The sequence below is a fragment of the Strix aluco genome, chromosome 17 (genome assembly GCF_031877795.1).
Source record: "Strix aluco isolate bStrAlu1 chromosome 17, bStrAlu1.hap1, whole genome shotgun sequence".
Lineage (NCBI taxonomy): Eukaryota > Metazoa > Chordata > Aves > Strigiformes > Strigidae > Strix > Strix aluco.
Window position 1 is genome coordinate 16,349,714 of NC_133947.1, and position 24,615 is coordinate 16,374,328.

Consider the following 24,615-nt stretch of genomic DNA (forward strand, 5'->3'; position numbering starts at 1 on the left):
GTGGTCCAGGCCTTCTTGGAGACCCCTGGGGTTCCTCCAGCTGGGTGGGCTGCTCTGCTCCAGGTCCCCAGTGCCCAGCAGGTTTGCATGGTGCGTGTGACACCAGGTGTGAGCTGTTTCCACATGTCCTGCAGATGGTGTGCAGCTGGGGATAGCTGGGAGGACAAGGGCTCGCTTCTGCTTTCGCTCCCCGACCTGCAAGGTGAGCCTGGATGGAGAGCAACGCAGCAACACTACCCTCACTCTGGCCCAAGATGGGAGGAAGGTGTCATCATCTGAAAATTGGGGATAAGGAGCTCCGTGGCAGGACCCTGCTGTCCTGGCTCTGTCCGGGGTGACAGGAGCATGTGGCAGCGGGCGCTGCGAGGCTCGTGGCATCCGTGGGACCCCGCTGCCCGCTGGGGCTTGGCTCCTGCCTACATGAGGCAAAGGGCGCAGAGGCAGGCAGTGCCCTGGATGTGGACGGGGGATCTGCGTCCTTGCCGAGGGCTGCGATGGGCTGCTATGATGTGTTCCTCAGGGCGAGAGGCGCCTCTGGCTCTGAATGGGGCAGCTCGTTACTTTTTATGAGCAGTTTCTCACCAGCGGTGCTACAAGAGCATCCATCCAGGAGGGCTCTTTGCGGACCTGGCAAGATGCCACATCCGCCTGCATCCAGGGATGCGTGTCTGTAGGGAAAGCAAGGAGAATGATGGGGTTTGTTGTCCCATCTTTGTATGCTGAAGAGTTTGGGTGCTGGAAGACCAGTTTTGGCATTGGTGGGGGCAGAAGTGCAGGCCTAACTTCAGTGGTGGATCGCATCGCTGTGTGCCTCAGTTTCCCTCCAGCATGGGGTGGGTGCCTGTGTGCTTCTGCTCTGGGGCTCTGCACAAGGAAAGCTGCTTGGGAGGTCAGGCACTGGCCACCCCAACGTGGGAGTGTTCGGCTCCTGGGCGATGCCTGGCAGGAAGCTCTGCCCCTGCATCGGGGGTGTGAGTCCCTGTCGGGGTTCCCTGCACTGGGGCGACATGGGGAGCAGGACACGCACCACCTCCATGGTGACCCCTGGTACCCAGCCGACCCCTTGCTTTTGCTGGTGGCCTCAGTGTCCCGGGTGCAGCTGGGGGTCGGTGACCCAGGTCTGGGTGTCTTTGCTTTCATGTTTCTCTCTTTCGGTTGCATCTCCTGAGCTAGCACTGGGGGTTTGGGGGAGCACTGGCACAGCAGAACTGCTCCATGGCTGTGTGCTCGGGCAGACTCGCCTGCAGGTCCCAGCTTCCTGGCAGGTTTGGGCAAGCAAAGCCTTACCAGCACAGCCTGGGCCAGCTGCTGCCTCGTGCCAAGGGAAGTGTCCCCAGCTTCTGGAAGGGTTGGTGATGCTTTGGTCCTGGCACAGTGCTCATGCTGGTGATGAGCTTCTCATTTCTCTGTATTTCTACAGCTCCTTCACAGCTGATGTAAAATCCTACCTCCTGGATGTCATGAAGGGCTTGCTGCTGGGATTTGCTAGGCAGGGGTGAAGGGAAAGGACTGTCTCCTCGGGGGCTTGCTCAAAGGAGATGGTCATCCATTAGTTGGACTAGATGATTGTTGTAGGTCCCTTCCAACTGAACTGCTCCATCCTCCTGGGAAGTGGCGCACAAGACACGACCGTTACCTTGGGGAGAATGATGCTTCCTAGCCACTGCTTTAGACTTCAAACAGGGCTCTTCTGGGGCTGCAGATTGGAGGATGATGACTGTAGGCAGAGAGCTTGGGCCTTCCTTTGGAAGGAAAGAGAAGATGGGAGAAGGCAGGGCTGAGCCTCTGCCTGAGCTGAGCTCCCTTCAGTGGCTTCCCTTGCTCTAGGTGCTCTTCACCTACTCAAGCTCCTCTCCTCTTCCAGCATGCTGCTTATGGGCTGGCCTTGTGGTTTCCAGGGTACATAAGGCAGCTGACCTTCCCTGGCTGCTACATCCCAACGCAAGACGGCTGAGCCCATGGTCTCCACCTTCCCCTGCTTGCACTTGTGGGTGAGCGGTGATTGCCGCAGAGGCAGTGGGTGACCTGGAGCTGGGGTGGGAGCTGTCACCAGCAGAGGAAGAGTGTTCCCTGGCGATGGGTGGTCCACATGGTTCGCAACACCCCTGCCTGCTTCTGGTGTGTATCTGAGGTGCCTTGCTGGTGCTCTGCAGTGGTCAGCCACGGGGCACACCTGCAGCTGGGTGACCTGGGTTCAAAGAGCACTGGTTGTTACCATAACAGCCTTTGGGTCAGTCTCCCTCCCTCTGTTGCACCAGAACAGCCCTGGGCTCCACTCTGGTGCCGTCCCTACATGAGAGTTGGAGTAGGAGGAGAGGGCTGGCTGCAGTGCTGGTGGTCCTGGTGTCTCCCTGGGCAGCCTGCTCCCTACCTGGGCTGACTGCTCCATTTGGCCATGGCACCCCTTGGGCAGCCCCTTCCCCACCCAAAACAGCATGCAGGGGCCGTGGGGCATGGCCAGTCTGCAGCAGGGCAGCCCCATCCCCCAGGCAGAGCCACCAGATGTGGCACTGAGATAGTTTAGCCCCGTCGTTCTGCTCACAGGCAGTTTCTAATGGCTGTAAAGTGCAGGTGAGCACAGAGCAGCTGCTGAGGTCCCTCCCTGGCACCCTGGGCAGGATTAGCTCCTTATTATAAGAACTGGGCCAGGACGCTGCATGGATCACCTTGTGCCTGAGAAATGCTGTCAGTCTGTTTTATGGAGTAGAATCACAGAATCATCTCAGTTGGAAAAGCCCATGAAGCTCATCCAGTCCAACCATGAACCTCACCCTGACCGTTCCCAACTCCACCAGATCCCTCAGCGCTGGGTCAACCCGACTCTTCAACCCCTCCAGGGATGGGGACTCCCCCCCTGCCCTGGGCAGCCCATTCCAATGCCCAACAACCCCTTCTGAACAGAAATACTTCCTAAGAGCCAGTCTAAAGTTATGAAGATGAAGCTGTTCTTTCCTCCCTGCCCTTCACCCCGTGTGGCAGCGGGACCCTGGCTGGGCAGGCAGCACTGGCAGCCCCGGGGCAGCGCTGCCGCAGGGCTGGGGCTCACTGGGTGGCAGCGCTGTCTTTGGTGGGTGCTGGGGCGCTGCTGTGCCTGCTCCCCCGCCCTGGCTTGGGGCTGCTGGTGCACTTTCCTCTTGATTTGGGGCCCATCCTCGCTGGGAGACGTGCCTTGGTCAATGAAGCTTGCTCTGTGCCATCCCAGCTGCTTTGGCCTGGGCTGAGCAAACAGGTTTGCGGTATGTGGCAATGTGTGCCCTGAAGGCCGGTGAGAGCTGCCAGCTCCCTCAAACTCAGCTTGGGAAAGGCTGGCTTCTGGCCAGGCACCCTGCTTGCTGTGGCTGATACTTTTAACCTCTTCTGCATCCTCGTCAGTTAGGAGCTGGGCATCCCCCATGCTGTGTTACAGTGGGGGTGAGCTGGGGTGCCCACCCGTCTGACCCCCTCTCTGCCTGGCTGTTGGAGGCTTCTCTGCCCGAGAGCTGGGCTGGGCTGGGATCTCGCCCCACCTCTGACACGCAGCGGGCAGCATGTGAGGTACCACCCTCGCTGCTGGTTCTGGCCAAGGGTGTGAAGGGCTGGGATGGCCTCCTACCTCGCTGAACTGGTGATCCCACCAGGGCTGGGTGGAAAGGAAGAGCTGTCTGTCCATTCTCAGATCCCTGCGGAGCAGAATTTGCCGCCTGGGACCGGCGTTTCAGCAGCTTTATTGGCGCAGCAGGGCCCAAGGGATGCAGAGCCGTAGGCAGTGTCTGAGCAGGCGGTGTGGGGTGGGATCTGCAGGACTCGCTCCCAAGGGGGGATGCGGAGGCTGGATCATGTGCAGGAGAGCACCCAGCCCTGGTGTGGGTATGCTCCAGGACATCATCTCCCAACAGATGGGTGCTGGTGACAGCACCTCTCTGGGCTTCTTATATCCTGGCTCCCCCACAACCCTTGCTCTCTCCTTTATTCTGGGTCAGAGGCTTTTGATTTTCCTTTTTTGGCTTTCCTCGCTGTTGCTGAATGGGTTAAACAATGTTTGCGCCACTTCCCATCCTCAGCAGCTACAAAAGCAGGTGCTGAGAGCTGCTCAGTGGGAGGCCAGCAGGTTCTGTGGGGCATGATCTGCTCCCATCATAGTGGTTTGCCAGGCTCAACCTCACCCAGGGTGCAGGTCAGGGGTGCTGGGGCTCACTTGCCTCCCCCAGGGGATGCTCCTTCCATGGGGGCTGGGTGCTTGTCATTCCTTTACGTACAGTGTCTCAGCCTGCTGAGAGGGTCCTCAGCATGGCTGGTATTTTCTCTGCTGTGACATTGCTCAGAGACCTCTGGAAAGGGCCAGTTCTTCATGGAGCCATATGCTGCCCTAGGACTCGGGTCTTGGCCCGTGTACTTCCCCACCTGCAGATAAGGCCGGATGCTTGGCAGGGTGATGAGGAAGCAGGCGGAGCACTGGAGGGAGCTTTGCACTGTGGTGAGGAGCTTTCAGAGCCTCTGAGACCACTGAACATGCTGGATGGAGAGTGAGGTTGGGTCTCCATGCCACTGGTGTCACCTGGAGGGTGCTTATCCTGCTCCCATGTGCACATAATGGCCCAGGCCATTCAAGGTAGCCAGCGTTGAGATGGCATCTGTCACTCAGCGTGTGGCTGCTGCACAGATCCCACTTTCCTCCAGCTGAAAGCTCCGTGGTGCCCAGTAAACCCTATGACAGTGGTGGTTGGTGGGGTGAGTGGGAGTGCTATCGCTCCCCATGACCCTGGCATGATGCTTCTTGTTCCTCACCACAAGGTTATGTTTTAATGATGAATTTTGGATGGAAAGGGCAGGAGGGTGAATGAAAGAGAGAGCTGCTGTAATCCTGCTACGGATTCAGCATGGCTTTTGCTGCACAAGACTGCTTGGCTGCAAGTGAGAAGGCGCTGGTACCCAGGTTGCCGGGGAGACGGAGACGTTCAGACGTGGCGGATGCTGCGGCTGTGCTGTGCTGTCCCACCCCTCCGCTGCCACCACTGCCAGCCCCAGGGGCTGTCTCTGGCCCTGTTGCAGGGGATGCAGTGTGGGGCAGTGTGTGTGCTGCCTCATCTGAGAGGCATTGGTGATGGAGCCCCCACATCAGTGGTTTCTGGTGGCTGTGGCTGCACCAGTACCATGGGTGGACACCCCAAAGTCGGGGCAGGCTGGGGAGAGCCGGACAAATGTCGGGGCTTCAGGGGCCCGCACTCCAGAGCCACCTCCAAGTGGGTCCCTTGTGCCAGCCCTGGTGGGGTGATGCTGGTGGGGGGTGAGAGGCTGTCTGGGGTGGCTGGTGGCCTTACTGCCACTCAGCTCGTCCACCTGCTGACCGAGATGGGCAGCCCCACCTCTTGGAAAGTCTAGACTTACCTCCTCTTCTAGAAGGCACCTGTCATGGGCCACCTTCAGGTCCCTGAGGAGCAACTGGTGAGCAGAGGCGTGCAGTGCCGTGCCAGCCCGGGGGTGGGTGCTGTGTGTTGGTGCTCTGCAAGGGCTACAGCCCTGCCTGTGTCCCCACATGGCCCTCACCTATCCACCACCTTCCAGGCAAGATCACCGTGCCTTCTCCCTGTACACCCAGCCCTGGGCATCCTCTGGCAGCTGCCCGCACTGTTCCCCCCATGTGCCTTCCTCCCAGCTGTGGGCCGGGTGTCCTGCCTACCGTCCAGAGACCGCAGTGGAAGGCATGAACCCATCGGGGATGGCTGCCGGGTATAAGAGGCATCTCTGTCTTGTTCCCCTCGTGCTGTGGTGAGAACACTGCAGCCTCCTGCTTGCAGCAGCCGTGGGGTCGCTGCTCCATGCTCGGCAGCCCTGCTGCCAGGCTGGGCTGTGTGGGACAGAGGGGTCAGGCTGGGATGGACCTGGCTGAGCCCAGATCTGCCAGGGAGCTGCCACTGGCTTTGCATCCCTGGTCCTGGCTGAGGCAGCCCCGATTTAGCTGGGAGGGCAGGAGCTGTGCCAGCCTGTGCCCAGGTGTGCTTGGCACAAGTTGTGTGCTGGGGAGTGCTGCCTCTGCCAGCCACTCGTGTCCAGGACCTCCTGGACACAAATTTCTCCCTTGGGTTGTGCCGTGGTGTGGCCAGCTTGGCTGCAGTGGTGGGGTCCCTGCTCCCTGTGTTCAGGCTGGCCACAGCACCCTCCTGTGCCAGGGGTGCCTCTCCGAGCACAAGAGCAGGAGGCACTGGTGGGTACCACGGGCTCTGTCCAACTTGGGGCTCTGCCCATGGATGCAGTGGGGAGGAGAGGCTTCATTCAGGTTTGCTTTTTTCTGCCCCCCCCTTTATTTTTTTTTTGAAAACTCCTCTGGCCCTTCCTTCTGTTGTCATTTAATTGCCCAACTTCCCTGAATACCCGTCACCTGCCTGGGGGTAGAATTTGAGACACATCAAAGCTAGATGAGCTTGTGCAGGCGATAAGCGTACATCCTCTGGGAACTGGTGGGAGATTAAACAGCCGAGAAAAACAACTGCTCAGGGTTCTCCAAGAGGTAAAATGGAAGGGCTGGGAGAGAGCAAGGGAAAATCAGCAATATTTGCTTACCAGAAAATGTCTGCCTCGTGCCTGGGGGCTGGCTGGCATGGTGGGTCTGCCCCTGGGGTGAGGCCTGGGGGCTGCTGGGTGGGGGAACACCAGGCTGGAGCAGTTCTGCAGTGGGAGCTGGGGCTCTCCATGCATCTCTCCCAGTTTTGACCCTGGCATGGGTTTGTACAGCTGTTCATCAGGATTATATCTGTGCATCATCTAAATGACTCTGATTCCTGCCACCCCTCTGGCAGGAATCTGGTCACATGGAAGTGGAGGAGCAGTGCCAGGGATTAAAAGGGTTAAGATTAAGTGGCAAACTTGGTGTCTTACCTGGGCTGGGTTCTTCGTGGGTAGGTGTGCGTCTGGGCAGCAGGAGTGGACCTGCACCCACCCAGCTGCCTGCCACTGGCAGAGACCTGCCTGCACCTGAGGGGTAAATCAAGCTTCAACTTCAGTTGAAGAGGGGGGGAAAAAAAAAAGCGAATTTTAAGATTTGTATTTCGGAATAATACAGAGCAAGTGGAATAAATCCCAGGCAGTGGCATTGTTTGTAGTCTCAGGAGCAGATCAAACCAGCACTCGGAGAGGTCTCCAGCAGAAGCTGGCTGCCAGCGTGCAGGAGGGAGCGTGGCACGGGCCTCAGCAGAGCAGCCTGCTGTGGCTCCCGGTTGCTACCCTGGTCCTGCTGGTGCCGTTGACCAGTCCTCTGTGTGTTATTAGACCTGTGTTTAAAGAAGAATGGGGTTTTTTGTTTGTTTAAAAAAACCCCTGTAGTAGTAGTCATTTTGTTGCATAAAGTATCTCCTTCCTATATCTTAAAAAAAAACCTCAACCCACCTAAGATATTATACTCTGCTTCACGGAAGAACTTTTGGTTTTGATGACGCTGGTGAGTGAGCTGGGCATGGGATGGGTGCTGGGCCGTGTCAGCTGGTAGCATCTCCCCTGCCATCCGTCACAGCCCTGGGTGGGGGTGTGAGGAAGGTGGGGACCTTTCGGGGAGCAGCCTCTGGAGACCCATCTTCGGCTGCTTTAATGCACTGGGCCTTTGCCTCCTGCAGTGCTGGCACCCAGTGCCAAGCTGCAAGGAGGCTGTGGCTGCGGGATTGAAAGCTCGTGGAAGCCTCTCAGCTTTTTTAACAAGACTTTGGGGCAATGTGCTTGCAGTCACAATGATTTCTTGCAGCACTGATGATAAATCAGATTTCCGGGTGCCAAGTCAAAGGAAAAGCTTGGTTTACTCTCTAGCTCTGACACATGAGAGGTCAGACCTCTGCTAGACACCAGTGCTGGGGATAGTTTAAGGAAGCCCCAGAAGGTCTATTTTCCAGTCTTGATTTTCCATGGTTAATATAGCAATTTCCTGCTCCTCTTTCCAGCCAGCTAATCTGTCTTCACTCAGAAGTGAGACGAACAGCAGCATAAATTGCAGGCACAATCCAAAAAGATGTGTGCAAGAATAGTTCTCTTCCTTGAGTTCCAGCTCCTGCCTGTGTCACTTACTGATCTGCTGTTTTTCTTCCTGTGAATTTGTAGCATTTTCTTCCCTGCAAAGGACTTTTGAGGTGTTTGCAGGGATTTTCCCAAGTACGTTGGCCTCTATCAGTTGGAAAGCCACAGTGATGCTGGGGCTTGTTGCAGCCTGGGGACTTGCTAGGAGTGAAGCTGTGAAGGATGATGCTGACCGGAGCGTGGGGTGGAGCTCAGACACATCAGTGTCCCGGGGAAAGCAGGTTGTGTGGTGCTGTGGGAGATGCTCATTCCGGGCTGGCCACTTAAAATGCGCTGAGATGGCGTGAAGTGGTTTCCATTTGTCCTTTTCCTTCCCCTATCTAGCATTTGTCAGCTGCTGGAGGCAGCAACTGGACTTGGGGTGGGGTGTCTGTCTCGCCTAAAAGGGTTGCGCCCTTTCCTGGAGGCCTTGGGTCCAAGGCAAGGCTGGGGGCTGAGATGTGGGGTCTGACGGGGTGCAGGGTCGGGTTGCAGTGGAGCACGTCCCTGGCACAGCCAGGCCCCGGAGCTTCAGCGGGAAGGGGGAAGCTGGCAGATACCAGGTGGTGGTTTCTGGTCTCACCTCTGCTGCCAGAGCTGTTGGAGCAGAGCTGTTGCGCTGCTGGCAGGGACGTGCGGGAGAGGTGGCTCCTGCGGGATGCTAGTCGCTAAGCAACTGGCAGAGGTGGAGCTTTCTGGGTACCATCCCCAGCGCCACTGCCTGTGCTGCTGCCTGTCTGCTCCGGCATTGCCTGCATCCTCCCCAGGCAGTGCAGTGGGAGGTCCTGCTGGCTGCACCCCACTGTCCCGGGGCAGAAGGACACCCCAGGGTGTATCTGGGTGTTGCTGAACCCTGATTTGAGGTTCCTCTGCCCAAGATCACTGACACCCTCACATCGGGGATGGAAGTTGTCTTGAAGTTCTGTTGACCCTTTTGTTTGGGGCTTCCACCTCAGCGCTGCTTCCCTGCCTGGTTCTGCCATTTTGCACTGAGGCAGGGCAAAAAGTCGGGAGCCCCAAGGCTCCAGCACCCTGTGGCTCATGTGCAGCCCCCCTGGCTGGCCTGGGGGCTGTGGATGCAGGGTGGGCTGGCTTTGAAATGCTGGGGGAGCATGTTTCCCCTCTGGGATAGTTGTGCCAAGGGAGCCTGGGAGCCTTTGGTCTTCCCTGGGTGATGGGTGTGTCGAGACAGGGATGGTCAGGGTGGTACGGGAAGGTTGGGTGGTGCAGAAGGGTTTGGGGAGGTCTCAGTGGCTGCACTGCTCAGGTGCCCCTCAGGGCGACTGTAGCCCTGCCTTGGGTAAGTTGTGGCCTTGGATCCCTTTTCTTTACGGCCTTTCCAAGGCTGGGTGTTTGTAAGGCACTTGGAGAGTCTTTGGATCAAATGATATCCTGCAGCGTGGGAAAGAGCTGTGTCGGTGACTGCTTGGGGTCTGGAGGATGGGGAGGTTACTCTGGGTGGTGGCTTAAACCCTTCAGTGCATCCACAGGGCTGATTCACCATGTGCCATCGCACTGGAGGATGTTGTGTGCTGAACGTTAAGCAACTCGCTTTCTCCCTTGCCCTCTCCTGTAATATTCCTGCCCGCAGCCAGTGCTTCTTGCTGGACCTTTGCTGGAAGAGCTGAATGCCCTGGGTGCACCATCATATCATAAATCTCCTGTCTCCCCACTCCTAGTGTGCTCTGAACTCTGCTGACAGTGCAAACATGCCTTTTAAAGGTATGCGTTTGCCTGGAAGAAGCACATTCCTGGCTTTACAGGGCTGCCTGACATGACAGAGCGAGCGAGCTGGGCAGCCCTTGGTTTTGCAAGAAGCCTTAATGAACTTCCACACCCCCCTGGACTCCTTCCTGGAACAGCAGGCAGGATGTGGGCAGCCAGCGGAGGGGGATGCGGGGTTGCCGGTGGCTGTACAGTTTCTGGCACAGGGGCTGCCTGGTTTGCGGCTGATGTGAGGATCGGCCCTTTGCTCCCGAGGGGCTGAGCTGCCACGCTGCTGGCGGGAGCCTGTGCTGTGGGCTGGCTGTGGGCTGAGCTTTGGGGTCCCTGTCACCCTGCGGGCTGCTGTGGCTGTGCTGGCACAAAGGTGCTGCGTGGTGGTTTGGGTGTCCCCGGGCAGGGAGGGGACCGGTGAGCTGCTCCCTGCCAAGACATGCCCTTGTCCCTGAGAGCCAGCAACGGTGCTGGCGTGGTGCAGCCTTGCAGCCAGGCAATCCTGAGGAGGCAGCGAGGCGGCCATGGCTGCCTGCATCTGCCTGCTGAGCTGCTTTGGAGATGCTTTGGGGAGGGTGGCCAGCAGGCAGTGCGGATGGCTCTCTGTGAGCCGCAGCAGCGGCTCTGCCTGGGAGCAGGGGATGGTTTTCAGCCGTCTGGTGACAGGTAGGCATTTCTGCTTGTGCTGCTGAGTGGCTGTCATCAGGGGGAGGGAGCTGAAGTGTGAGGGAGTCGGGCTGAAACCGGAGAGCTCTGGAATAGCATCGTCCCTTTGGCACCTCCGGAGGCTGCAGGACCGCAGAGCCTGGTGTGACCGAGGGCATTCATTGGACTCAGCTTTTGGAGGGGAAAACAGGTGAGACTGGAGGGACCTATGGGTGCTGAGGAAAGCAAAGACATCCCCAGAGCGCTAAGCAGGCTGTGGTTTGCTAGTGAGACAATGCTGTGATGTCCGGGCTCAGCGATGGCACGTGGCATGCCATGGCTGGTGCTGCTGGTCCCATCCCACGTGCTCACGTGGGTCTCCAGGAGCAGGAGAGCAAACCAGGGGCCGAGGGGTGCCTGGGGGCTGCAGCCTGTGCCGGCTCTTTCCTCTTGCTGATGGGCGGTGTCTGGCTGCACTTTCATCTGGAGAAGCGCAGGGTGTTTCTGCAAGGGCTGAATCACCGCTCTCCTGACCCACCGGTTGAGAGATCTTCGTTTGCATGTTCACGATGCTGTGTGGAAGGTGCTTCCTGGCTTCTCAAGCTGTCCGCTGTGAGGGGTCACAGCGATTTATTCCTGAACTTACTTATTTGGCTGGGAGGTGTCACTCAAAAGGGTAGGAGTGCAACCTTGTTTAAAATGGCCTGAAATTACGCGGGTCTTGCAAAACGACTGTGTGCTGCTGTGCGTGGCGGGAGCAGGGGGAGGACATGCTGCTTTGGCATCCTGGCAGGCTCGGAGGAGGAGGCGCCTCAGCCCTGTCCCCCCCACCCCGGGGACGCAGCACAAGTCATGCTCCTCTTCCCTGGTTTTTCCTGGTGCCAAAAGCACGGAGGGAGCGAGCTGGAAGGGCGGGTTTGGTCTCTCGGGGTGGACTCTGCCCAGGCTGCTCTCAATGCTGGCAGCTGAGCTGGGGAGGCGGTGAGTTGCTATCACAGCCTAACTCAAGGCTGACTTGGGGGACAGCCCCTCTCTCTGTGAACTCAGTGGCTTCTTAACTTTGCTTTTTTTGTTTTCCCCTAACTTGCTCATGATTCATTTTTGACCCATGGCACAATGCCTTTGGAGCCACAGGGGAGCTGAGCCCCGCTTCCAGAGTGTAGTTTGGTGAAATAAGCTCAGGCTGCTTTATTAACCCTGGATGAGGGGGATGCCACTGTGGGCAGCAGGTCACTGCCCATCTCCCAAAGGCAATGCCGGTGGAGAACAATGCTGTTTGTGGCAGGGGAGGCACTTTTCTGCCTGTCAGCTGTGTTTGCAAAAGCCCAGCATCCTGCTCTGGGGTCAAATGTCTCCGCGCTGCCTGGCTCACGCATGATGAGTGAGCAGATGTCCGGGCTCTTGGCAACTGCTGACATAATATAAATACATAATTGCCCAAACACAGATTCAACACGTGTCAATTAAGTCTGAGCTTGCAGGAGAGCAGCTTTGCCAGCCCCGGTCAGATAGGTGGGAGACCCCCACACCATGGGCTCCTTCCACATGGGGATCCCAAAGCCTCTGGAGGTGTTACACAGGATCGCTGCTCTCACACGAGTGTGTTGCCACTGGATCATCTCATCCTTGCTGCCTTTATTCTCATATTTTTCCCCACTTGACCCAATTCATTGCTTGGCAGCTGCAGCCTGTTGATGAAGAGCCACCATCCACTTCTCATTGTGGTGCTCGGTGGCTACTTCAGCCCTGGGTTTGACTCCTCTTCCCCAGCTCAGCGTCCCTCAGGAACTCCAGGTCAGGTCAGTGACTGCAGAGCATGCCAACTCAACAGCCCAAGCTTGCCAGGCTTGCTTGGGGCTGGAAAGCAACCACCTCTCCTGACAAAGGTGTCTGTAGTAGCCATCAAAGCCCTACACTGATTTAAGGCCCGCTGATAGGGCAGGCTTGGGCTTGTCTTCAAGAAGGGACTGGTCCAGGCAGCCTTGATGAGACCTTCATGCCCTCCATCGCCAGACAGGCTCTGAGCTAGACCTGTCATCTCCTCTGGAGGGACAGGAGCTGACGTGTCCCTGCAGTTTCACGGGGAGCAGCCTCCTGTGCTTAGCTGGTGGTGATCATCTCCACCAGCAGGTTCAGACCTCAGTGCTCTTCCCTGCCTGAAGGCAGGACGGGTGGCAGGGCTGGGTCCTCCTGATGCTCTGCTGTCGTGTGGTGGGCCAGCCCTGCTCTGGTTAGCAGGACAAGGCAGCAGAGCTCAGTTGGGCCAGCGCAACGTCTGCTCACAGGCTGGGGAGAAAGGCACCTGAGGTGAAGAGGGAATGCTCACACTATCCTTTGTGTTCTCAGTGTGACCTACTTAAGCTCAAACCATCCTGCTGGGCAGGAGAACGTCGTGCTGTGTTGGTCTGACATCTCCTTTCCAAATGTTCCTGGCAGGTGGGTGGGAGGGAGCAGGCTTGGAGGTGATGGGAAAAGGCTGAGTTGTGGGCAGTGTGGCTGTGAGACTACGTGTGTATGCAGCGGCATGGAGGGACGTGTGGTGCAAGGCTCATGGGTGGATGGAGGGAGGATGCCTGCAAGCACCCCATGGTTGTAGGGCGGGCTGGATGAGGTGGATGGTAGTGGCAGGGGATGGGTGAGCATTAAGGCTTCTCCCAGCACCCCAGTGCCCTGCTGCTTCTGCAGTCATTGAGCCCTGCTCTGCAGGGTGCCCGCGGGATGCGGTGCCTGTGCTCTTGTGCTTTAGCCCTGGCTGCTGTGTGCACCTTCAAGTGGTTGCTGGGCAGAGCAGCTGGGTCACTGGGAACTGGAGTTATGTCTTTGATGTGAGGCAAAGGGGGAACTGCTTTGCTGTAAATGAAGAACATCAGAAGAGATTGTGATTGTCTGGAAAAAGACTTGGATGCTAAAACATTCATCTGTGTGACTGATCTGAGGAACAGAGAGAAAATAGCAGGACATGAGGAGGAAACGTAGAGATGGGGGCTTGAGACAAGTGTGCAGGCATGAAGGGTCTTAGAAAGCTATGGTTACGGACCAGACGGCAAATCTCAGTGCTGCAGTCGCAGAGCCGTGCTGTCCCGGCTAACAGGGGTCTGCAGGAGCCAGGCAGAGACAAGAAGTGAACCCCAAGGTCCATCCAGCTAGATGCAGCAAGGGCACATGGACTAGACCCTCACGGCACAGCCAAGACCCTGATGGCAGGAGGAGGAACTGAATGCTTTTGGTTTGGACCCAGCAGCGCTCAGTGCCCAGTTGCCCGTGTCTCTGCCAGCTGTTTTCTGCTCTTTCAGGGTTGAGCAGAGAGGAGCTCCTGGGGCTGGTCCTGCAGGGACCTCCTGGGCAATTGTCTTTGCCTTGGTTCAGTGGCTCTATAGAGCTGCTGGTCTCTGAGGGCCTCCAGATCACCTCTGGGAAGGACCAAAGCTGGAACCCATTGGAGTGGACGCAGGTCCTGCTGGCTGAATGGGGGCCGCAGGGAGTTGCTGTCCTTGGGCTGAGTGAGGTACCACGGGTGTTGCCTTCTCCGTGCAGGGCTGAGCTGCCACTGGCACTGTCTCTCTGTGGGGCTGCTCCTGTGGAAGGGTCACAGTGGCCTGGGGATGGTTGGGAGTTGCAGAACTTGAAATGGTGTTCTTTAGGGGTTGGTATTGGGACCGGCACTGCTTAACATCTTTGTTGGCGAGAAGGACAGTGGGGTTGAGTTGCACCCTCAGCAAGTTTGCCACTGACACCGAGTTGTGTGGTGTGGTGACATGCTGGGGGGAAGGGATGGGCCATCCAGAGGGACCTGGACAGGCTGGAGAGGTGGGACATGCAAACCTCATGGAGTTCAACAAGGCCAAGGGCAAGGTCCTGCCCATGGGTCAGGGCAATCCCCAGCACAAATACAGGCTGGGGGATGAGTGGATGGAGAGCAGCCCCGAGGAGAAGGACTTGGGAGTAGTAATGGATGGAAAACTGACCATGAGCCAGCAATGTGCACTCACAGCTGAGAAAGCCAACTGTATCCTGGGCTGCATCCAGAGCAGTGTGGCCAGCAGGTCGAGGGGGGGGATTGTCCCCCCGTGCTCTGCTCTCGTGAGACCCCCCTGCAGTGCTGGGTCCAGCTCTGGGGGCACCAACATCAGAAGGACACGGACCTGCTTGAGCGGGGCCAGAGGAGGCCACGAAGATGCTCAGGGGGCTGGAGCACCCCCTGTGAGGACAGGCTGAGAGAGTTGGGGGGTTCAGCTGGAGAAGAGAAGGCTCTGGGGAGACTTTCTAGCAGCCTTCCAGTACTTAAAAGGGGCTACAGAAAAGGGGTGAGGGACTCTTGATCAGAGAATGTAGGGATGGGACAAGGGTTAATGGTTTTAAACTGACAGAGTAGATTTAGATTAGATCTAAGGAAGAAATTCTTCCCTGTGAGGGTGTTGAGGCCCTGGCACAGGTTGCCCAGAGAAGCTGTGGCTGCCCCCTCCCTGGAAGGGTTCAAGGCCAGGTTGGACGGGGCTTTGGGCAACCTGGGCTAGTGGAAGGTGTCCCTGCCCGGTGCAGGGGGGTGGGAACTAGATGATCTTCAAGGTCCCTTCCAGCCCAAACCACTCTGTGATTCTATGAAATGGTGGAAAGGCAGAAGGAGCTCTGCCTTGTCTCCTTGAGACAGGGCCAACTGCAGACCAAAACTACAGGGAAGAAGGTTTGGTGAGATGCTGGAGAATACCTCTAATGTGGATAAAGCCCTGGCACAGGCAGAGGTGTAGGGAGAGGAGTTTCCACCGCAGGAGACTATTAAAGGCTTGTTGGGCCGGTATGGATGGAACTGCTCCAAGTGGGATTAAATGACCTCTTGAAGCATCATCTCCCTGCTGCAGTGGGTGGCTGCTGCAGCCTCCCTGGGGCTCGCAGAGATGTTGTGGGTACCTGGAGGAGGGTTTTTGGGAGCAGGCTGCGGGGACCAGGGCTTCTGCGTCAGCTGCATCCGGAGCCTCACCTCTGTGAGTCAGCGTTTCGCTGCTGATGATTCACAGCGGCGCTGCAAGACAGCCACGGGCTGGTGCAGGGCTGAAATTAATTGTCTGGAAGGAGGGCAGTGCGAGAGGAGGGAGAGATGTTTTCCCTCATCTTATCGGCATTTCCCAGGCCTGGCTGCAAGGTATGCCAGCACCGAGCTGGAGAGAGATGCGCTCTGCCTGCAAAGGGAGCTCCACCTTTTGGTCCCCTCCATGGCAGTGGCCGGGGCATGGGGTTTGGTGCTCTGGCACCTTGGCAAGCTGGTGGCTGCTTCCAGCCATCACCGTCCTAACCCAAAAAGCACAGTCCCCTGCTTGGCTGGACCTCCTGGTGTGCTGCTCCGGTCACCGGCAGCCCCTGCCCTCCTGTGACCCAGCGGGGAGGATGGGATGACCTCCCTTGCATCTCTGGTCCCTGCAAACCCTGCTGTGGGTCTGCTTGCTGATCAAATGTTTCTGTAATTCAGAGGAAAAGTGGAGGTCACCTGCCTCCCTTTTCCTGGTGGGAGGCAAGTAACCCCTAGCACATCTGGCACAACTGTAAATCCACTGAGCTATTCTGAACCAGCTCGGGGAGGACAGACAAGTACAATTGTTATGCTTCAAAAATATTATTTGGGCATCTTTCTGTGTCTTTTCTGGGCTCAGATACCCTCAACCTGAGACGTAAATTGTCAGAACTGCCTCTTGGGAGGCTTGGCCCCGTTGTTGATGCTGTAGCTCACGGCTGGGTCAGAGGCTGGAGTACTGTGTCCAGGTCGGTGCTTGCCAGCCTCTGATTTCCTTTTGAAGGATTTTTTGCAGACCAGGTGCCCTGCAGCAAGCTGAAGCCTGATAGCAGGTTTTTTTCAGTTGTATTTTGCAAGTCACTGAGGAGTTTTCCGTTTGTCTGTGGTTTGGGTGTCTGTAGTGTCCAGGCACTCGGATGCCAGAAGACGGATTCTCCCCAGCTCTGCGGGGAGACAAATGCTGTTGCTTGCCAATATCTATTGAAGTGAGACTAGCGAAGTAGAGTCAGAGCCAGGTGAGAAAGGTTGTTCAAGGCCGTGAACCTCTTGCCATCCATCTCTACCGAGACAAGCATTTGAAGGTGTTTTCTGTTATGGGGCAGCCTGATGGGGGATGTCTGGCCCAGCACACGGAACCCAGACTCCTGGTTGCTATTTCTGGCTCCTGCTCAGCCCTGTGACTTGTTCAAGCTCCTTTGACACCTTGTTGGTCCTTTTGCATATCTGTGAAATGCTTCAGAGCATGGAAATTTCCAAGTTACAGTTTTCCCCGCAGCAGCTGGAATCCAGCTCTGCTGCACGGATCTCTCAGGACTCAGGTGTGGGAGCGGGCGCTGCAGTGCCGGTCGCTGCGGGCATGGCATCGCGCTGGCTTTGGGACTCAGACCTTCTGAAGTGATGGTGCAGGCACGTTTGCGCGGTGATGACGCTGCATTAATGTATATAGTAAACACTTTATATAGATATTCTGAATATAAAACAGGCAGGGAAAGCAGCCTGGGCAGGGCTAATTGCTGCTGAAAGACAAACGGGGGACAGTGGTAAAGGAGGGAATCAGAGCAGATCTGTTGCCGAGAACTGGTTGGTGTGTGGGCACTTCTCATGTTGTGCCACAGTGAAGCTGGGACAGGGCTGGGGGCTGACGGTGTCGCAGCTCCTGGGGGATGTGACCTGGTGGGGAGCCTATGGGAGAGGAGAGGGAGACTGGGAATATGTGGGGCTCGTGAAAGTGGGACAGCGCAGGGGCTGGGGCAGCTCCACTCCTGTTCCTCCAGGCTTGGTGGCGTGGCCTGTCCCCTCCTTATCTCCTCCATGGTGAGTGAGGAGGGCTGGGAGTCCCTTTCCTCCTTGCCCTTGGGGCTTATCCTATGCAACTGAGCCCCGGGTCCAGTGAAGTGGGATGCTCCCCTCAGTGCATCCCCACCAGAGCCCTGGATCTGGCCAGCACATTTCCTGGTGAGTTTTGCATCAAGTCTGGGGGGGCCCAAGAGGGTCGCTGGGGACCCTGGGCACTGGGGCACTGTCCCAGACAAACTGGAAAATGTGAGGGTAGGTGGGGATAAACCCGGCCAGTGTGAGAGGCCCCTGGAGGCTTTCCCAAGCAGTGGGGGTCCCCAGGGCATGGCACAGCGTGTCCTGCCTGTTGGGGTGGTGGGAGGCGACAGGACCCCAGTCTGCGCAGCACTAGTGGGGGGTCTGAGTGGGTTGGGGTGCACCCCACAGTGCAGTTGCAGTCCTGGGGCAGGACTGAGGCACCTTCTCCTCAGCACCATTTCTTTTTCTCTGCAGTAGCCCCAGATCTGCCCACTTGGCCCAAGTCCCAGTTGTGTCCCACAGTGTCCCATGCTGTCCTCTGTGTGGAAGGTCAGATCTGATGAAGAAAGCCCTTGTGCTGCTCCCCACCCCACCGCAACTTGCTTTTTCTTCTGTCCACCGTCTTTTATCCCTCTTCTATCCCTTCTGGCCTTTAAAACATTTGTCTTTTATCTCTGATAATTGCCTGCAAGGCTCAAACATCTCCGAGGCCTCAGAGCTGGCCTTGCCTTGGAAACAGCTAAAAAGCTCTTTTCTCCTGTGTCTGGGCACTCGCAGAGGGTGCGTGTCCTTCTCTGCAACAGCCTGTGAAGTTGCTGCACTGGGGGGACTGGGAGGAATATTTCTGTGCACTGGAGAGCATTCTTCCTTTTCTGCCCTCCTGCTCCTCGCTGGAGCTGTGGATCTTCACCAGTGGACAGGCTGCTCCCTGGTTCGCTCCTGCCCCGGCTGCCTGCGCTGCCCCAGCAGACCTGGCCTCGTCCGGTGGGTCGGTGACCCCAACCTGGCTCGTTAGTGGGATGTTGAACCCCGAGATGGGCAGGGGGGGCTGTGCTGTGTGTGCTTATGTTATTTAGTCTCATCTGGTGATGCTCTGGGATTTCTTAGGGTCCTGATCCTGTGTCAGTCTGTTGCCACTGGTGGGGATGAGGTTCACGGCTGCGCAGTCACAGGGGTGCTGTTGCTCCCCGCTCCTGGACATAGTTGGGAGAAGGTCGGATGGGGAGAAACCAGAGTGAAGCCTGCGCTGGTGTCTTTAGGCATTGAGAAAGCATGATCCAGGCATGCCGAAAAAAGGGGAGTTGTGTTAAAACCCACAAATATTCTAGTAACAGCCCCTCCAGCACTTACTTCAGCCTGTGCGAACCTTCGAGGTAGATGCCAAACTCTTTTTTGCTAATGCGAGGACAGAGCTGAACAGATGGTGACAGGGACAAGTGGTTCAGGGGGGGTGTTTTGGGAAAAGACTGTTTTGGTCATGGACCAGGTGTGCGGTGCTGCAGCCCCTGGCCCCCTGAATCCTCCCTCCTGCTCGGGTTGTGGAGGGCAGCAGGGCAGGCATGGGCATGGTGTCCCTGCACAGGGTGACCAGCTGTGGGGTGCCTGTGGGTGCTTCTGATGGCTGGAGGTTGCAAGTAATGATTAGTCCTCACTTGGATTTAAAGCACTCTGAGGATCAATGTCATGTTTTCTCCTATGCCTACCCCTCCCTGCCCCTCTTGTGGGGGTGACAGGCCTGAGTTGACAGCTGGGTGCAGGCTCTGGGCAGGGGGAATGGTTCCAGGATGAGGCCTGTCCCAAATACATCCCCCACCAGAGTGGGAGGCAGGGAGAGAGCATTGCCATGGCTGCTGTGTCACCAAGCCCTGTGTGCCTCAGTTTCCCCTGCCAGGAGCCGGGCAAGCTCCCAGCCTCTGGATGGTGCTGGCGGTGCGTGCAGGAAGCCCAGCAGCAAGGCAGCAGCACGGCTCTGCCACCCTCCCCTCCTTGCCTTCCTTCCTGGTGTGGTGGGCGCCTCGTCGCCCTGCTCCCAGTGTGTGTGCTCAGGGCAGGGGGGACTGACCCCACGGAGGGGCACCCCTGTGGGCACAGCACAGCGGGGAAGGTGCTTTCGCTCCAGCACGAGGCAAAGGGCTGGTGATGCAGAAGCACTTGGTGAGTCTCCTGATCCCTGCAGCCCCTTGGCCCCACAGTCCCTGAGCGGGGAAAGCCATTGTGTCCCCATGGGCCGGAGAGCCACCCACGAGCCAGGGCCCAGCACTGTGCTCCCACTGCTCTGGACAGCCCTTCCCACTGGCCCCGAGCTGTGCTGGCTGCTCTTCAGCTCTGGGCAGCCCCTTCCCGGGCGGGCTGGCAGTACAGCGGCCCCAGAGCACCCTGCCCTCGCCCCAGAGCTCCCCTCCATCTGGATGTCAGAATATGGGGAGGGTTGTTCTCTTCAAGCCTTCCTTACATGAGGGATGTGCCCAGTGCTAGTGGTCATCAAAAGGTACTTTTTTTAAAAAAAATGTAAGTTTGGGTGAAGTTTTTCAATGGATTTTCCAGCATTTTCCAGGTAGGGATTGGCTTTGTCAGTCCTCCCACCCCAAGGTTCATTTCTACCAAATTGATCAGAAACATTTTGATGCTCAAAATCAAGAGGCTATGTCTGGGATTGAAGGAAACCTTTTGTCAGCTTGTAGATAGAACTGCTCTGTGCAGCACCCACCTCCCTGCCTTCCTCTGGGTTTGCAAATGCTCCCAAAATGATGGTTGGCAGCCAGCTTTGCCAGGCTGGGTCGGGGGTAAGACCAGTGCCCCTCTGCCCCCGCAGCATTCTATGCTGGGATCTAAGAATTTACCATGATGCTGAACTAAAACCTAAGCCCAGCTTAGCCCTGACCTCTTCTAAGAGTTGGGCTGCGTTGCACAGTGGTCAGAGGGAGGTGGCTCCGCTTTGGTGCCTGAGTCACCAAATCGCATTTTGGGTGGCAGTGGGGAATGCAAGTGGTCACCTCCTGTGCTGGGTGGGATCGCAAGGACGTGAGGAAACCATGTCGTGGGGTCAGCAGGGGTGGTGGGAGCAAGGAGGGACTCACCAGCAACCACTGCCTTTGCAGGAACTTGGCTGCTCCTTTCCCTGGGAGGGGTCTTGGTGTGGATTTTTGGTGGGTGAGGAGGCGCAGGATCAGGCCCAGCCCATGAGTCGCATCTCAGTAGGACGACTCAGGCATTAGCTGGGTCCTCGCTGAGCCCAGTGTCACCACAGCAGTGAGAGGTGCTCTTCTGTGGGGTGGTACCGCGGCTGGCATCTTTCTGCTGGTCCGAACCCTGTGCTGAAACGCACATGGAGGTCTCTTGGGCTCTGCCAGTACTCTGCCATCCCCTCCCTTTGAAAGTGAAAAATGTGCTACACAAGCTGGTCTGTGTCACCCACCAGCGGCACGTGGGGTTCATGTGCTGCTCTTTAGAGTGAAAAGTGGGGGAGCTCGTCCCTGGGGCAACTTCCCCCTGCTCCCAGCAGCATGAGCCATCCTTGGCTGCTGCCAGGGCTTTCTGCTGAGAGGACGGAGCCAGGGTCTTCTCAGTGGTGCCCAGGGACAGGACCAGAGGCCGTGGGCACAAACTGGCACCCAGGAGGGTCCCTCTGAACATCAGGAAACACTTTTCCACTGTGAGGGTGACCGAGCGCTGGCACAGGCGGCCCAGGGAGGTTGTGGAGTCTCCACCCATGGAGATACTCAGGAGCCAGCGCAGGGGGGTCCTCAGTGGGATACCACAGGGGCCAAGGTGCCAGCAGGGCCCTGTTTGAAACTCATTGCTGTTGAGGTCTCCCCAATGCCTTGGGCACCCCGTGGGTCCCAGCAGTGACAGATTTTGGAGCCAGGAAGAAGAGCACTTCCACAGGCACCTCCATCCCTGTCAGTGGGTAGCAGACGCAGTGGGTCCCTTCCAGCCCGGCACGCTGGTGCCTGAGCAGCTCTGGCTGGGTGCATCATTGCTTCTTGCCAGGGATGGAGGGAAGATCTTTTCTGCTCTTGTTTTCCATAGGCTACCTCATGGAACCAGCACAGGAAACAGGGGGTTCAGCGCTGATCAGAGAGGGGGGATGTCCGATGGTCATTGCCCACCCCCCCAGGCTGGCTTGCTCACTCCCCTGAGGCAAACAGACGTGGGGCAGTGGCAGCTCCTGCTGCCCCCCTCCTGTTTCAGGTAGCGCTCCCCAGGGCTGGGGGGTTTGTCTGAGCTGGGCAGGGGGTTGTGCACGGCGTGATAAATTAGGTTTTTCCCATCACGTGTCAGGTCCAGTCTGAGGCATGGCTGGGGTCTTGGGATCTTTGTCTGCTGCTGTCTCTCCCTTTCCCCCTCCTTTTCCTGTCTGTGTTTTGTCTCCTCTCTCCGCTCTGGGCTGACTCTTCCCTCTGCTTTCTGTGTCTCCTCCTCCTTGTTCATGTGGCAGCTCTGGACAAGGAGGTTTTATAGTTGTGGGTGCTCGGAGATTGGCGATGTCAGCCCCGACCACAGTGGGAGCGGTGCCGAGCAGCCGAGAACTGGTGGCCCCCAGCCACACACCCCCGTGGCTGCAGCTCCCCCAGGGTGAGGCCAAGGAGGGGCTCAAGGCTGGAAATGCCACGGAGGATGCTGAGACCCTCTTGCGTGTGGGGCTGCCTGAGTGCTGCTCCCAGGGGAGCCGGGGAAGCTGTGACCCCCACTGGTCCTTGGCCTGGCTAAACTTGTGCGGATTGCACTGACGAGGTTGGGGTGTTGGGTTAGGGTGCAAACAGACTGGGCAAGGATTTTGGAAGAGGGGGCTTGCTGGGAAGTGTAGGATGACTGGTTCTCCCTTGCTGCCAGCTTCTACGTTTTGCTTGAGTGAGACCCCGCCCCAGGCTGTCCCGCTCCAACGGCTCAGGAGTCTCTGTGTGAGGCTGGGCTTGCCACCTGCCAGCATGGCACACAGCAGCCTGGCTGAGCAGTGCCCGGCTCCTCAGCGGGCTCGTGGGGAGGGGTGTCAGGGCTGCGACGTGCTCCCTGCCCTGCCAGTTCCCCCAGGGCTGATGTTCATGAGTGGGGAGATGGTTGGTGAGCATCCCAACGCATGGGTATGATTTGGAGAACTCATACTGGTGAGCAACTGGGCAGTTGGGGCTGAGTGGGGTTTTCTCTCTTTGCATCCAGCATGGTCAGGCTCTGTGTGGCCTGTACCCCAATAGCAGGAGCCTACCTGGAGTCTGCCAGCAAGTCGCCAGACTTCGCCTGGCTTGTGCTTCTTGAATTTATTGAATGACTCGAGCGTGTCCAGAGAAGGGCAATGGAGCTGGTGCAGGGTCTGGAGCACAGGTCTGATGGGGAGCGGCTGAGGGAACTGGGGGGGTTTAGTCTGGAGAAGAGGAGGCTGAGGGGAGACCTCATGGCCCTCTGCAACTCCCTGAAAGGAGGGTGCAGAGAGGGGGGATGAGTCTCTTGACCCAAGGAACAAGCGCCAGGACAAGAGGGAATGGCCTCAAGCTGCGCCAGGGCAGGGTCAGACTGGCTCTTAGGAAGGATTTCTTTGCAGAAGGGGTTGTTGGGCGTTGGAATGGGCTGCCCAGGGCAGGGGGGGAGTCCCCATCCCTGGAGGGGTTGAAGAGTCGGGTTGACCCAGCGCTGAGGGATCTGGTGGAGTTGGGAACGGTCAGTGTGAGGTTCGTGGTTGGACTGGAGGAGCTTCAAGGGCTTTTCCAATCCAGATGATTCTGTGATTCTTCCCCTTGGGGCTCCTGATGGCTTGGTGTGCTCTGGAGTTTTCATCAGCATGTGTCCAAAGTGGCGAGTGCTACCTGAGCACTGCTCCTCCCAGCAGGCTGCCTACACCTGGTAAATATTACAGAATCACAGAATTACCTGCCTGACCTACAGCCTGCCCAGCCACAGCCAGCCCTGGCTGCTCCTGGGGCTGCCCAGGTATGGGGTGCTGGGCAGCACCCGCTGCCGGCCTGCAGCTGCTCTGGCAGTGCCCCTGCCCGCGCTCTGGGGTTTCCCACTGCTCGCTGAAGGCAGGATCCGTCCCTCGGCTGTGGTGGTGTCAGCGCTTGTGCTTTACGGGCACCTCGTGCCATTGTGTTACCAGGTATGAGGCACCTCTGCGGTGCAGTACCTACCCCCAGCGTTTGCTCTGGGCTGTTTTGCCTCTCCGGGGACGAGGGGGGGACAAGGAGCCACGGGCGCTGTGGGCAGGGATGTGCTGGGTGTCACGCTGTGCACTTCACTGCGGATGGGGGCAATGAAAGAGCCTCTGTTCAGCTCTCGCTGCTGGTACATCTCCAAGCTGACTCGTGCAAGCGGGGTGCTCGGGTACGTGTTTTGGAGGCAGTGCAGTGTTTGCTGCCCTAGGGCCCATGTAAGAGGGCGGGTGATGCAGGAAAGTGCCAGATTAATTTGGGATGAAGCTGGATAGTGGGTCCAGCTCCTTGCTGAGCAGCCAGTGCAGGAGCTGAGCTCTCCTTCCCTGCCGGTGCGTGCACGGGGAAGGATCCTGGCAGGATGGCAGCCTGCGCCCGCTCGCTGGTGCCTGGCCCAGGATGAGTCAGGTGTTTGCAGGCGAGGGGGGACGGATGGGGCTGGCACCAGCACCCACGTGGGACCCTCCCGCCGCACCAAGGGGCTGTGGTGTGGGCACAGAACTCCTGGTGAGGGGGGAGCCCGGCGGCAGAATGGGAAGGCAGCCCAGTTCCCAGCTCGGCTGCGGCTGCGGTACACATCAATCACTGCGCGGGGGTGTTGGGGTTGGGGAAGAGGCGGCTCTGCAGAAAACGCTGCCTCGGACGCGGCAGCAGCCTGGCAGCGCCGAGCTGGGCTGGAGGCATGGGGAGCCAGCACCAAGGTAGGGCCGGCCCTGCCATGGAGAAGGCAACTCTGCGGGATGCTCTGCGGTGCTGCTGGCTGCCCGCGGGATGCTCTGGGCTTTAGCTATCAGCGGGTGCCCAGCGTGGGGAGTGTCAGCCTGGGTGGGATGTGGGTCCTCGAGAGGGGGTGGGGACGGGGCATTTTTCCATCTGAGGAACAGTTCAGGGCAGTGCAGATCTCTGCCCCTGCCAGTCCCACGTGAGGAGTGGTGTGTGGTCTCCGGGAGCTGGGGACACCCTGCATTTCTGATCTGGCCCCCTTCACCATAAACAGGGCAGCTCATGTGATTTTTTTGGCCTTGCTGCAGAGCAGCATAGGAGAGCTCTCCGGGCTGTACTGTGGAGCAGTTTGGGGATTTGCACGTTCCCCAGTGCTGGGGGGGGTGAAGGCTGGGTGACAGCAGGGCTCAGGGGTGCTGCATGTTGCTGGGGCTTTGGGGACTGTTTTCCTTGTTCGCTTTTTATGTGTCTCTGGAGGATACCTAGGACTCACTGCTGGGGCTCCGTTCGTGTTTCCAGGATGGCTGCAAGGCACTGCCTGTGCTGCCTGTGCTGTGATCC

At 58.0% G+C, this 24,615-nt stretch overlaps 1 protein-coding gene across 12 annotated transcripts in view; it reads left to right on the plus strand.

Annotated features, from left to right (window-relative positions):
• EPB41L1 (erythrocyte membrane protein band 4.1 like 1) overlaps positions 1 to 24,615 on the plus strand; it is a 71,037-nt gene that overhangs the window by 10,053 nt on the left and 36,369 nt on the right. Inside the window, exon 3 of one of the 12 annotated variants that reach the window (XM_074842837.1) lies at positions 135 to 202. The exons of the other annotated variants lie outside the window; for them this stretch is intronic. The gene's annotated coding sequence lies outside the window, so the exon portion shown is untranslated. The remainder of the gene's footprint in view (positions 1 to 134; positions 203 to 24,615) is intronic. 12 annotated transcript variants of the gene reach the window in all.